Raw genomic sequence first — 13,490 nt, 5'->3', positions numbered from 1 at the left:
TACCCCTTGATTGCACAAATGTGCACAGCTATGATTTAACAATAAAAAAAATTAAAAAAAAGAAAGAAAAGAAAGTTACTGTGTAAATAGAGGTAGGGAATTAAGTGCAAGGGTCCACTGCCCCAGGCAGATGATCTGTCTCTAGCTATGACTTGGTGGGGCCCTCCAGCACATTCTTTCCTTTAAGGTATAACTGCCTGCATTTTTCAGCAAAGCCTCTTATGCGAGCTGGGGGAGAATATCCCCCAAAACTCACATCTAGCCCAAGTACTGGAAATGTTTTTTCTCAGAGCCTCATACCTCAAGGAGCACAAATGAGACTGATTCACCTTACAACAGTGCAGGGGACTGTGCCCCTTCAACTGTGACTTCAGGTCACAGGAGGAAGAGCCTCTCTTGCTTCTAAGATGATTTGTTGAAATTACTGACACACCACTTCCCAAAGACTGATTTAGGCTTTCCTGCCTTGGGTTGGGGAGCTGACCACCTCTGGAGCACTTCTATCCTTCTGCCCCCATCAGCCCACTTCTTTCCACTTATTCATAAAACAGCCTTTAACCATGTCATAAATACACTGTAGTCATGACTAAAAGACTCAGATATTATAAAAGAGGGTGCTTTACAAAGTTATTCTCTTTCCTACTCTGGCACTCAGATGTCTACCCAGAGGCAAACATGCTTATCCGCTTTATGGATAAACTTCCAGAAATAATCTATGTGGTATACAGAAAAAAGCATGGGAGAAAAATAAGAATACATATACACACAAATAAATATGTGTTATTCTTCTTCTTTGTTAACAAAACGTAGTTAGTACGTTATCCATACTGTCAGCACCAAGAACACAGAGGGACAGAGGGAGACTGACTAATGAGAGGCTTTAATAACTTGCAAAGTCCTGTGTCAGGGGACGTCTGATGACATTATCTACAGCATAAGAAGACCTCTGTGTCTCTGGCGACATACCAATGCTCCCCCAATGACACCCCTGTGTCTGTGTGTGCATACACGTCATACGCACATAGGCCTGCCTTACTCTGAACACAAACGTGGACACTTTCATCTTGGGGGATCAATGTGTTCTCCCTGCCCCACTGGCCTGGTCACTCATCAGTCCCAGGCGGGGCTTCTCATTCCTGGGTTGATTTGCCTCTGAAGGCCCTTGCACACCTGCCTGGCTCCCCATTTGCTTCCTTTACGCCCAGTTCTGTGTAACAATGTTGAATTTATTGGAACTCACGCTGGGCTTGGCTTTTTCCTTAAAGTCCGTTTCCTCGGCTGCCTGCCTCTTCCACTCGCACTTCTAACACCCACGAACGAGCAGGCTGGGGAAGTAGAGCACCCTTCTCCCCTATTTTACAGATGGGCAAAATGGCACCCAGGCACGGACTTGGGGACGTGCGAAGGCAACTATAGATAGCAATACATCATTCTCACGTTACAGAATAATGAGGATTATTAGAAAATACACAAAACACCAAATGAGGTACTTTTTTTTGATAATAATAATTTTCCATATTTGAAGTTGCATTCCTATATTTCTCAAATAGACTTACCCCTGGAGCTCTAACTTTCTTCCTTACTTCTGTAAACGTTGTTACTATAGAGAGAGAGTGCTTATACATGAGGGATACAAAGATTATTAAGATATTGCCTTCATCCCTGTGGGTGGAAGTGCGACAGAGGGGACAGAGCAAGCAGGTTCCTTTGTCACAAGGAGTAGGGAGTACTTCTTTGTCTGCAGGTGTGACGAGAAACTGTGGAAACACAGAGCATTTAACCATGTGCTGCTGACAATACAGACAGCAGAGCCAGGTCCAGAATGAGTGTGACTGCAGGACAAAGGCCAAGCGTTGGTTAAAAGGTGAACGTATATTTCCTGGTACATTTCCTCAGTCATGTCCAGGCATCACACACAGTTATTTGATACCACCCCAGCATCTGTCTAGGATTTTCCAAATACTATTGCTCATACAATGGCCACTTCCATTTCTGAGCTCCCACTTGCACCAGAATGCAAAAGTCTCCCTCCTCTGCACCCAGGCACATCCCTCCACCTTTAACACTTGGACCCCCGTGTGCACTCTGAACGAAGTCTCTAAGAAATAAGCCTCTGGGGATAATTTGCCAAGCCAGCAATTCAGCAACAGGGCAGGGAATCTTTCCTGACTTCTGCAGATAGGGGCTTACATCACAGCATGAAATTTGTTTACCCTTATCTTAGCACACAAGAACAAATTATCCAGCCCTTGTTATAAATCCAGCAGCTCTGTGTCTGTAGGTAGGTTTCTCTGTAAATCTCCAGCAAACTCTACTTGGCTGACTATTCACTTTTGTTACTGCTTTTTCCTGGCCCTAGGCTCGCAGAATCATCAGTCTCACTAGAGGACAAATGGCTTTCCTCCGTAGAGACAATGAGAGAACTAAGAAAGCCAGAGCCACTGCTGCCACAAACACCCCAACATCCAGGAGTGTCTCTCCCCCAGCTGAACTGCAGTGGTTCCATCTGTCAGCAAGAAGAACCCAGGAGCCAGGGCAGGTGTGTCTGGATCAGCCCGGGAAACCAGAACTTATCACCTTTCAGGAGTTCATGTCAACCTTGTACGTAATAGTTATCCCAAAGAGATGATCCTAAGTGAGGTAAGAAACCTATACAGTGGGGGTTTCAATGGCATCAGTAGCCTCAGTGCCAAACGATGAGATTCAGGCAGGGGAAGGGGAAACCCTCCGTAAAGCTAACAGATAATTCAACCATCAGAGTAAGTATCCTTGGCCTGGATGCCTAGGCCTCAAAAGACAACAAGGATGCCTAGAAATAATAAATTTCATTTTCAAAAATCATTAACAAAACAACAATAGCAATAAAACCCTTACCATGTGCCAAGCACACGGAGTGCTCTCAACTACAGTCAACCATCGGTGCATTACCTCAAAGGCTCATAATATCCCAGAAAGATGAGTGCTGTTAAAACTAGAACCTGAGGCTTGGCGCCAGTGGCTCAAGAGGCTAAGGCGCCAGCCACATACACCTGAGCTGGCGGGTTCGAATCCAGCCCAGGCCTGCCAAACAACAATGATGGCTGCAACCAAAAAGTAGCCAGGTATTGTGGTGGGCGCCTGTAGTCCCAGCTACTTGAGAGGCAGAGGCAGGAGAATAGCTTGAGCCCAGGAGTTGGAGGTTGCTGTGAGCTGTGCTGCCATGGCACTCTACCGAGGGCAACAGCTTGAGGCTCTGTCTCAAAAGAAAAAAAAAAAAAAACTAAGACCTGAGCTGGGTGTGTTGGCTCATGCCTGGGAGGAGGAGGCAGGAGGATTACTTGAGGCCAGAAGTTTGGGACCAGCCTAAGCAAGAGGGAGACTCAGCCTCTACTAAAAATAAAAAAATGAGCCTGGCACAGTGGTGCATGCCTATAGTCCCAGCTACTCAGGAGGCTGAGACAGGAGTATTGTTTGAGCCCATGTTGCAGTGTGCTATGAGGTTGCAGTGAGCTGTGTTGATGCCACTACACTGGAGCCCAAGCAACAAAGTGAAACCCTTTCTCAAGGCAAAAAACAAACCAAAGCTAGGGAGTGAAGCACAGAGAGGTCAAGTGAATTGCCTAATATCACACAGAAGAGAACAAGAAGGACTGAAAAAGGTGGTCAGACTTCAGAGCCTACATTCTAAATCAGTGCTTCCCAAGCATTAACACACACAAGAATCACCCAGATATCTTGTTAAAATCCACACTCTGTTTTAGCAGGCTGTTGAGGATTACAAGCTCCCAGGGGCCCAGACTGCTGATCAGAGGACAGTATTGGAGATCCAGTGGAGTGGGAGCACATCCATCGTGCCACCAGCTGTTTATTACCTATCCACATTGAAGGACAGACACTGGGAATGAGCGTCTAGGACTTTTATAACAATTTGACAGTTACTGTATGTCTGTTAAATCTAAACAACAACATCAGCAACAAACCAACTGAGGCTCTGTCTCAGTCCATCCATGCCATTATAATGAAATACCATGAACTGGGTGGCTCATAAAAAAATGTATTCCTGGCTCGGTGCCTGTGGCTCAAGTGGCTAAGGCGCCAGCCACAGACACCTGAGCTCGCGGGTTCGAATCCAGCCCGGGGCCCTCCAAACAACAATGACGGTTGCAAACAAAAAATAGCCAGGCATTGTGGCAGGTGCCTGTAGTCCCAGCTACTTGGGAGGCTGAGGCAAGAGAATCGCTTAAGCCCAGGAGTTAGAGGTTGCTGTGAGCTAAGATGCCACAGCACTCTACCCAGGGTGACAGCTTAAGGCTCTGTCTCAAAAAAAAAAAGAAAGAAAAAGAAATGTATTCCTCACAATTTCTGAGACTGGGAAGTGCAAGGTCAAGGTCCTGGCAGATTTGGTGTCTGGTGTGAGCCTGCTTCCTGGTTCACCAACGATGACCTCTCACTCTGTCTTCACATGGGGAATGTGCTAGGCAGCTCTTGGAGAAATCTTTTAAAGAGGCACTAAAAATAATAAAAATAAAAATAAAGGGGCAGTCATTTCCTTCATGAAAGCTCCATCCTCATGATGTTCCCCAAGGCCCTGCTTCCTAACACTATCATGCTGGGGGATTAGATTTCAGCATTCTGGAGGGACACAAACATTCAGATCATCTTATTTATTTATTTAACTTCATTTCTTTAGTAATTTACATGTGTGTTATTTTATAAGGGCATTTGTCCACAAAATGTTGGTCATTATTAAACAAATAAAACAAATAGCAATGGCGCCTGTCTGTAATCCTAGCACTCCAGGAGGCCACAGTGGGAGGATCATCCAGGAGTCTGAGGTAAGCTAAGCAGAGGTCATAGCACTTTAGCTCAGGTAAGTCTCTGTCTCAAAAACAAACAAAAACGTCTGTAGTCCCAGCTACTTGGGAGTCTAAGGTGAGGTTATGGCTCAAACCCAAGACTTTGAGGTTGCTGTGAGATATGACACCACAGCACTCTACCCAGAGCAACAGAGGAAGACTATCTTAAAAACAAACAAATGAAATCAAAGAAACAAACAAACAGTCAGGAGTGGTGGCTCACACCTGTAATCCTAGCACTCGGGAGGCCAGGGTGGGTACATAGCTTGAGCTCAAGGGTTTGTGACCAACCTGAGCAAAAACCAAGACCCTGTCTCTACTAAAAATGAGGCAAGAGGAAAAAAAAATAAATAAATAAAAATAAAAATGAGGCAAGAGGATCATATGAGTCCAAGAGTTGGAGGTTGCTGTGAGCTATGATGCCACAGCACTTTACCCAGGGTAACAGCTTGAGACTCTGTCTCAGAAACAAACAAACAAGCCTTGTTCATCCCCACAGGTACTTTGAAAATCACTTCTCTAAAACTATAGATGGACTTTCTTAGTCCCTCCAGATGGACAATTCAAGGCCAACACATGTGTGTTCACCTGCACGCCCCATCTCAATTCCCTCTTCTTAAAGGTTCCACTTTTTTAGGATGTCAGGGGTGCCCCTGCCTATCTAGCCCCATCAGAAGATCCCTCAAGTTAGGTGAACTCTGGTTTGTCACTTTCCAGCTTCTGCACTTCTCAGCCAAGTCACTTTACCTCTCTGGGGTTCTATTTCTGCACCGGCAGAAGGGAGAGAGTGCCTCCCCACTGAGCGCCACTCACTGCACGGCACCTCAGATGGACCTATGTGCTGTGCAGAGTGCTTAGTGCAATGCCTGCGGCAATCGCCAGGAATCAATAAAAGGCAGACACAATTATCACAAGGAAAAAACTGCAAGAAATAAATTAATATGAAGCATTCATTGATTTTATCTGGATTTTCAAGAATAAGCTTCTGACTGCAAGGCATTGGGTCGGTAAGGGGCTGCACTTCTCCCAACAAAATGAGATAAATTCCCTCTTCATCTAAGAACAGTTAGAGCCTAATTTCTCACAAAAATCTACAACTGCAGTTAAATTTTAATCCCAACCAACAGGCAGAATAAAGCCCCATGGCACTGTGAGATGCCTAATCATCAAGAAAAACATAATTATTTTCATTCTGCTCCAGACAGCTATGCAGGTGAGTGAACTGATAGTTTCAATAATAAGGGATGCAACAAGGCAGTTTTTATTTAACCTTCCATTTAAACACAAATCCAGTTAACTAGAGACTTTCCAGCAGGTGTATTCCTAGTGAATCCCTATTAGGGTGAGCCTCTAAGTTATTTGCATAATGATTTGGGAGGCTGGAAGCCCTGGGGCTGTGGGCAATGGAAGAAAAAGGGCTGAGGATGGCTTGGTAAACATTGAGCTAGCCCCAACAATTTGGGCAGAAATTTATAAATCACTAGGGGAGGGAAATTTGTCTGATAGGAATTGGAATATTTTTGGTCTGTTCAAACTGGAAGATATCTTCATGCCCAGGGCAGTGGCGTGCCTAGGCGCCCACAGGGTTGTAGTGATACAGTATTACCCTGAAATCCGATTTATTTATTTTCGTTGGTATGCCCCCAACATTCTAATGACTCAGACCCTACTAGGACAATACATTCACTTGTCAGATTAGTCAGGATCCCCGAGTAATTTCCCCTCCACCCCACTCTGAGCTATCCCTATAAAGAAAGTTCAGATTTCCTTTCCCACTGGGGCCATCCTCCAGCCTTCTAGTTCTGGAATCTTTATAGCTGTGCTAAATGTTAAGCCCCCATCTGAAATCCTTGGGCTGGATGTTCTGGATGAAGAATGCCCCAGTCAGAGGAGGAGGAAGAGGAAAAGGAAAGGGCTACAGTCCACCTTGACAAGAAGCTCCTTCCCGTCGTCATTTGTGACATCAGTGGTACAAACTGTGGTCTAAATGTGAAGGCTCCACTTACGCACTGGGCTTGGACTCAGACCCGCCAGGCCCACACTCTGTCAGCTGGCTGACTTGCCAGCTCTGGATGGGGACAAATTCCTCCGTTTTTCATTTTCCCCAGCTATAAAATGAGAAGAATAACAGAACCTGCCCCGTAAGGTTTAGGGAGGATGAACCAGGTAACACCGTATCTGTCGCACAGTTAGTCCTCTACCATCTCAGAGAAAGGTTTCGTCTTTTCATTGATTCATAACTATCTACAGAGGGGTTACAGCCACTCTGATTGGACAATGCTAAGTATATACAGCTTTTATGCTTGCGCTTTTGGCTCAGGTTCTAAATTCCCTTTGTCTGGCATGCCCATCTGCTTTTTGTGCCCTTAAGACGAAAGTCTCATTCTACGCACTCATGAATTTATTACTTCAAAAATGCTTCCTGCACACCTACTGAGTGCTAGTGGGAGGACAGGGCAGGGATGGATTGTAGTCTTATGCATGCATAAATTGAGCAGGAAGCAGGGAGTAGGGTACCCACTTGTCCACTGAGGATTTCAGGAATTGGGTTGCCAGCCTCAGCTGAGCTGTAGTGGGCCATGGAACACATTCAGCCTCAGCCATAAGGCCCACAGCTGGGCCCTCTCCTTAGACCAAAGGGAAGTCCTGGTCATGTAAAGTGAGAAATCTACCTTTCACCCCGTCAATTGTCAGAGCATTCACTACTCAAGGGCAATCAGCTTTAGCAAATTTTTTTTTTTTTTTTTTTAGAGACATAGTCTCTCTTTGTCACCCTCTGTAGGGTGCTGTGGCATTATAGCTCATAGCAACCTTCAACTCATGGACTTAGGTGATTCTCTTGCCTCAGCCTCCCAAGTAGCTGGGACTATAGGCACCCACCACAATACCCATTTTTTTGTTGCAGTTTGGCCAGGGCCGGGTTCGAACCCACCACCCTTGGTATATGGGGCTGGTGCCCTACCCATTGAGCACAAGCACCGCCCAGCTTTAGCAAAATTGTTCCTTGATATTCGTTCTTCTTCTTCTTTTTTTTTTTTTTGCAGTTTTTGGCCAGGGCTGTGTTTGAACCCACCACCTCCGGCATATGAGGCCAGCGCCCCACGCCTTTGAGCCACAGGCACCACCCAGATATTTGTTCTTCTTCATAGGCTCTTACTGTTTACCCCTTCTCAGGTTTCCTGCTCCTTAACCCACACTTAACCTGACTCTGTCAGCTTCCTCCTGGTTCCACTTAACACCTTAGGTTTGCAAACCTGAGCACATACTTGAAACTCAAAACCACTTTTTGAAGGAGAGGTTCTCTGGATACCCCCAGAATAAGAATATTGGGCTTGCTGGAAGAAGGGTGTATTTACTCACCACGTGATTGTTAAGCAGCTACTGTGTGGAGGCTGCTGCACTGGACACGAGGGAGCGACACTGAAGCATCAAAGCCGGGGCTTCTAGTGAGGCCAACAATGGTGGGAAATAAGCAATGAAATCACTCTCATGAGCACAGTTATGCAGGGGATGAAGGAGGGCTGAGGGAAAGTGGGAGGCTGACCAGTCTGTTATCAAAGCTCCCTCCACCCCCAGGACTTATATTGAGCACAAGGAATGCAAAGTATTCAGCTTTGGAAGAGAGGGATGAAGAGGATTTCGGTTCAGAGGCCAGTCACAGCTGGCTGAGGCTATCATAAGCTTCGTGTGGACAGGACCCCAAGAACCGGTGTGGTTGGGCAGATTAGGCAACTGGAAAAATAACAAGAGATGAAGCTGGAAGGATAGTGATGAGTCAGGCTCATGAATGAATGCAGAAATGCAAAGGTGATGACTTTGTCATCCACAGATGGGTCTAAGAGACATGTGCATATGAAGACAAAGCAACCCAGCCACAGGGTTAGTGTCTGGACTGGGTGTGTGGCCAGCGGTTATCCCCACTCCATGGCACTGCCTTGTCTGACTTTTGGCTCTGCAAATCACTAGCTGTGTGACCATGGGCAAGATGCTTCCGTTTCTTCTGTGCCTATTCTCTCATTTATAAAATGAGGGTAATGATAATGATTCCTACCTCACAGGTAATGATTGGATGAATGGATACATAGAAATCTCTTAGCATGGTGCTGCGTTCAGTAAGCACTCAACAAATATCAGCTGCTTCTATTTATTAACACTTCTGTGAATTCTCTATCATTGGAGGTATGCTTTTTAAACTTCAAGACTCAGAAACCCCACTGTGTCAACACACTAAAAGTAGAAGTTCACATTAAGCCAGCCCACAGAGTTAGATACATAAAACCAGACCACCTGGCTTATGGTTTAACAAAAAGAAATGTAGTTATCAGGCCAATTTGAATGTTCTACAAGAGTGCCCATCCAGGCAGCTGATGGCCCTGAGAAGGCTGCTCAGTGATGTCAAAGGTGAGTCCCTGCTTTACAGCAGTCAGCCTCGTTCAGGTCCATTACACTTGGAATTCCTTCTTCACAGACCCAACTCCTCTGACGTTGGTGCAGAGGGCTACCTGCTTTACTTAGAAGGGGCTATGATACATCTCTCCTGAAGCCCACTTCCTTCATTTCTTTTTTGCTTCTCATTCTAGTTGGACTGCTTTTTGGAGAGAGACATTCATTCTTTGGGTATTGTTATGGACTAAAGGTTTGTGTCCCCTCCAAATTCATATGTGAAATGCTACTCCCACGGCCCTGCCACATGCGATGGTATCGGAAGGTGAGGCTTTCAGGAGTCGGTTAGGTCATAAGGGTGAAGCACCCATGATGGAATTAGTGCCCCTATGAAAAGGACCCCAGAAAGCTCTCTTGCCCTTTCTGTCTCATGAGGAAACGACCAGAGGATGACAGTTTGCAATCCCAGAATAGGGCCTTCATCGGTACCCACCAGGCCCGTCTCGGCTGTGGACTCAGATGTTGAGTCTCCAGAACTGAGAGAGATTAATTTCTGTTGCTTTTATGCCACCCAGTCTATCGTTCTTTGTTGTAACAGCCTGAACTAAGACAGGTATCATAAGAGCTTTGAGAGACTTGTTGATGCATCCTGCATGTCTTTGCTCTTATGGGAAAGACAAGGTCACTGACCCCTCACTGTCAAGAGTCCAAGAGGCAATGTCCTTGAAGACAGAGATGTGAGGCAGAATGGAAATTGCTAGAAGAGTACTGTCCAATAGAAATCCAATGCAAGCCCAAATGCAAATCACACATGTAATTTAATTTTTTTAGTGGCCACATTTTTAAAAAGCAAAAAGGAATAGGTGATACTGATATGAATAATATGTTCCATTTAACCCAATAGAAACCAAAATACTGTCATTTCAACATGTAATCATTATGAAAAAATCAGCAAGGGTGGTGCCTGTGGTTCAGTGGGTAGGGCGCCGGCCCCATATACTGAGGGTGGCGGGTTCGAACCCGGCCCCTGCCAAACTGCAACAGAAAAAATTAGCAAGACACTTTACCTTCTTTGTATCAAGTCTTGAAAATCAGTATGCATCAGTTCGGCGCCTGTGGCTCAAGCAACTAAGGCGCCAGTCATATACACCTGAGCTGGAGGGTTCGAATCCATCCCGGGCCTGCCAAACAATGATTGCTGCAATCAAAAAATAGCCGGGCATTGTGGTGGGTGCCTGTAGTCCCAGCTACGTGGGAGGTGAAGGCAGGAGAATCGCTTGAGCCCAGGAGTTGGAGGTTTCTGTGAGCTGTGATGCTACGGCACTCTACCCAGGGCAACAGCTTGTGGCTTTGTCTCAAAAAAAAAGAAAGAAAGAAAAGAAAATCAGTGTGTATCAGTTTGCATTCTAACACATTTCAGTTCAGACTGCATTGTGAATGTTTGCTCAATACCCACCCGTGACTAGTGGCTACCATGTTGGACTACACAGAGTTGTCATTTCTTGGTGAACATAGCTGTGTTAGCTGAGCCAAACTTCCTAACCTCCCCCTGCAAACCGGGAACTTAAGTGCCTAGTCTTCAGTGCTGGCATCATAGGCATTTAGTAAATTTTAGAATTAATTTTTTCATCTGTAGATATAGAATAATCCTATACTAATAAAACTATTGTGAGGATATAGAGATGGCCCATAAAAAGCCCTTTCCGTTATTCATTTAACTGTAATGTATTGAGCCAAGCATGTGTGAAGCACACTATTCTAGGACACAGGGATTCCTCAGTGAACAAAATGAAAACCCCCGACTCCGCAGAGGTCTACTTGGGAGAGACAAGGAACAGAAATAATTTAGCAAATGATACAGAATACTCAAAGGTGGTGAGTAGAATGTCATAGACTGTAGGGGAGAAATGAGATAAGGTATATATAAGAGAAGACATTTGAAATTTTAAATAAGGTTGCCAGGAAGGCTCACCAAGAAGCTAACATTTGGGTCAAGATGTAAAGGAGTGTTCTATGAAGATATCTGGGGGAGTATTCCAGGCTGAAGGAACAGCCATAGGGGAGAAAGAGCAAGGGGCCAGTATGTGTGTGTGGGGGGTGGGGCAGGGAGGGGATGGTGGTGGCGGATCCAGAGAGGGACTCAGGAACTACTGCAGGGACTTGGCCCTTCATGGAAGGAGATAGGGAACCATGGCAGGGTTTGGAGTAGAGGAGTGATCAGGCTTAGCTCAGTCTCACAGGATCCCTGGGGCTGCCATGCTGTGAAAAGAGTGTTGTGGGGTGAGTAATCCATGGGGATCCTTTAGTCCCAGGACTAGAAGTAGTTTGGAAGAAGCAGATAGGAATTGACCATCTAGGCTCGGCGCCCCTAGCACAGTGGTTACAGTGACAGCCACATACACTGAGGTGGAGGGTTCGAACCCAGCCCAGAACAGCTAAACAATAATGACATCTGCAATAAAAAATAGCCAGGCGTTGAGGCAGGTGCCTGTAGTCCCAGCTACTTGGAAGGCTGAGGCAAGAGAATTGCTTAAGCCTAAGAGTTGGAGCTCTTACTGTGAGCTGTGAAGCCACAGCACTCAACCAAGGGGGATATAGTGAGACTCTGTGTCAAAAAAAGGAATTGACCATCTAGATTTGTTGAGCCCTGTGCCTTACATGCTGGGTAAGGCAACCTCTTCTGCAGAAAGCCAGGCCAAAAAAGTGCTGGTCTCCCTTTCTCTTGTTGGAGCTTTATTCCCTAGAAACATGGAGAATGCCCATGGAAAGAAAAGAAGGTTGGTTTTGCTCTGTGGGAGCCTCTCTCATCATTGACAGCCTTGTTTTCTCTCCAAATATCTCATCTTCCCCATCTCACACAAGAAGTGCAAAATAAGATTCTTAGAATTTAGACTTTTTTTTAAGTCCCCACATTTGGATTTGCAGATATGCCAGTATTTGGATTTGTAGAGCTGTAATTTAAGCTGGTCTCTCCCCTGGAACTGCCTGGTGAAATGCATCTTTCATGAGGTTTCTGCAGGAGCCCAGCTACAAGCTCAGACTCCCGAACACAAATCAAACTCTGGCTCAACATTAACAGTATGATGTCAGGGACCTCCTAAAGCTGCAGGGCTTCAGGAGAAATGGGCCTTGGTGTCTTCTCACCCCTGCACCCTCTTTCTCGGAAGGATTAAAAGCTTCCTCACAGACAATTTAGCTGCAGGATTAATGCCCAGAGAGCTGATGGTTTGGGGAGGGTTCCAGCCCCCAATCCCTTTCTCTAGGTACCTGTGTATCGTCCTCAGCCACAGGGTAGACTGGCTTTTGTGCAGCCTGCTTCAGAGAGCCTGCTCTGGTGATCTGAGCAAATAAAATACAGAAGCCTAGGGAAAGGACGACATTCAGCAGCCTCTGGGCTTCCTTAGTAATAATTGGGCCAGAGTATAAAACTCTTTATGGAGGTTTTAAAGTCAAAGATAGGCAGTCTGGAAGGGTTAAGAACAGTCCAGGCCTGTCCCTCTCAAAGGTGAGACAGGGCCTCACCTATTGTGAAAAGTCTGATTTAAATAAATAAAAGAATGCTAAAAGTAGGCTACAGCATTTGTCCCTTTTATTGAATGGCCCTGTTTATGCAGCTGTTGCTGTGTGTATAACCTCATGACAGTGAGGTCTGGACTGAAACCCCTGATTCTCCCCCCTCTCACTCCTTTCCCTGCTCCATCCTGGCAACATCCTCAGCCCCACCCTGACAGCCTTTAGCTCAGGAAGGACAATGCCCAGGACAGGGAGGCACCCAAATAGGTTTCGAGTTTGCCTAGACTATGAGGCATTCAGTGCTAAAACCAGGAAAGTCTGGGGCAAGCCGGGATAAGCTGGTCACTTAGAAATGCCAGTTTCTGGCTGAGCAAACATAGATGCTGGTGCTCCAAGGAGGCTGTTTGGCACAGTGTGAAAAGCACAGGAGGAGCAGGCCAGATCTGGATTTAAATCCAGCCTCTCCCCTTACCATGAGTAAGGTTCATACTGACCTCTCTGAGTCTTTGTATTCTTATCTAGGAAATGTAAACAATAAGCTTGGTATAGAGATTTAGCAAGATGAAGCCCACAATAGATGGTTATCTTTTTATTCTCTATATTGTAATCTTTCCCTAGTTCTTACACAGGGTGTAAATTAGGCCTGACATCTCGATGGCTCTTAGGATTAACAAGGGACTTCCATATAAAGGGTCTCACCTGAAGACTTACAAGTGAGGCAAACAGGAACATCAGCCTCACTTCAGAGACTGGAAAATT

At 45.7% G+C, this 13,490-nt stretch overlaps 1 long non-coding RNA gene across 1 annotated transcript in view; it reads right to left on the bottom strand.

Moving 5' to 3' along the window:
• Positions 1 to 8,292, bottom strand: part of LOC128563888 (uncharacterized) — a 65,594-nt gene extending 57,302 nt beyond the window's left edge. The window contains exon 1 of the long non-coding RNA XR_008373916.1: positions 8,196 to 8,292. This is a non-coding gene — a long non-coding RNA (uncharacterized LOC128563888). The remainder of the gene's footprint in view (positions 1 to 8,195) is intronic.
• Between the last annotated feature and the right edge of the window lie 5,198 nt (positions 8,293 to 13,490).

The sequence above is a fragment of the Nycticebus coucang genome, chromosome 13 (genome assembly GCF_027406575.1).
Source record: "Nycticebus coucang isolate mNycCou1 chromosome 13, mNycCou1.pri, whole genome shotgun sequence".
In the NCBI taxonomy this organism is placed as follows: domain Eukaryota; kingdom Metazoa; phylum Chordata; class Mammalia; order Primates; family Lorisidae; genus Nycticebus; species Nycticebus coucang.
Note: the sequence above shows the minus strand (reverse complement) of the source record. Positions and strands in the feature narration are given on the sequence as shown.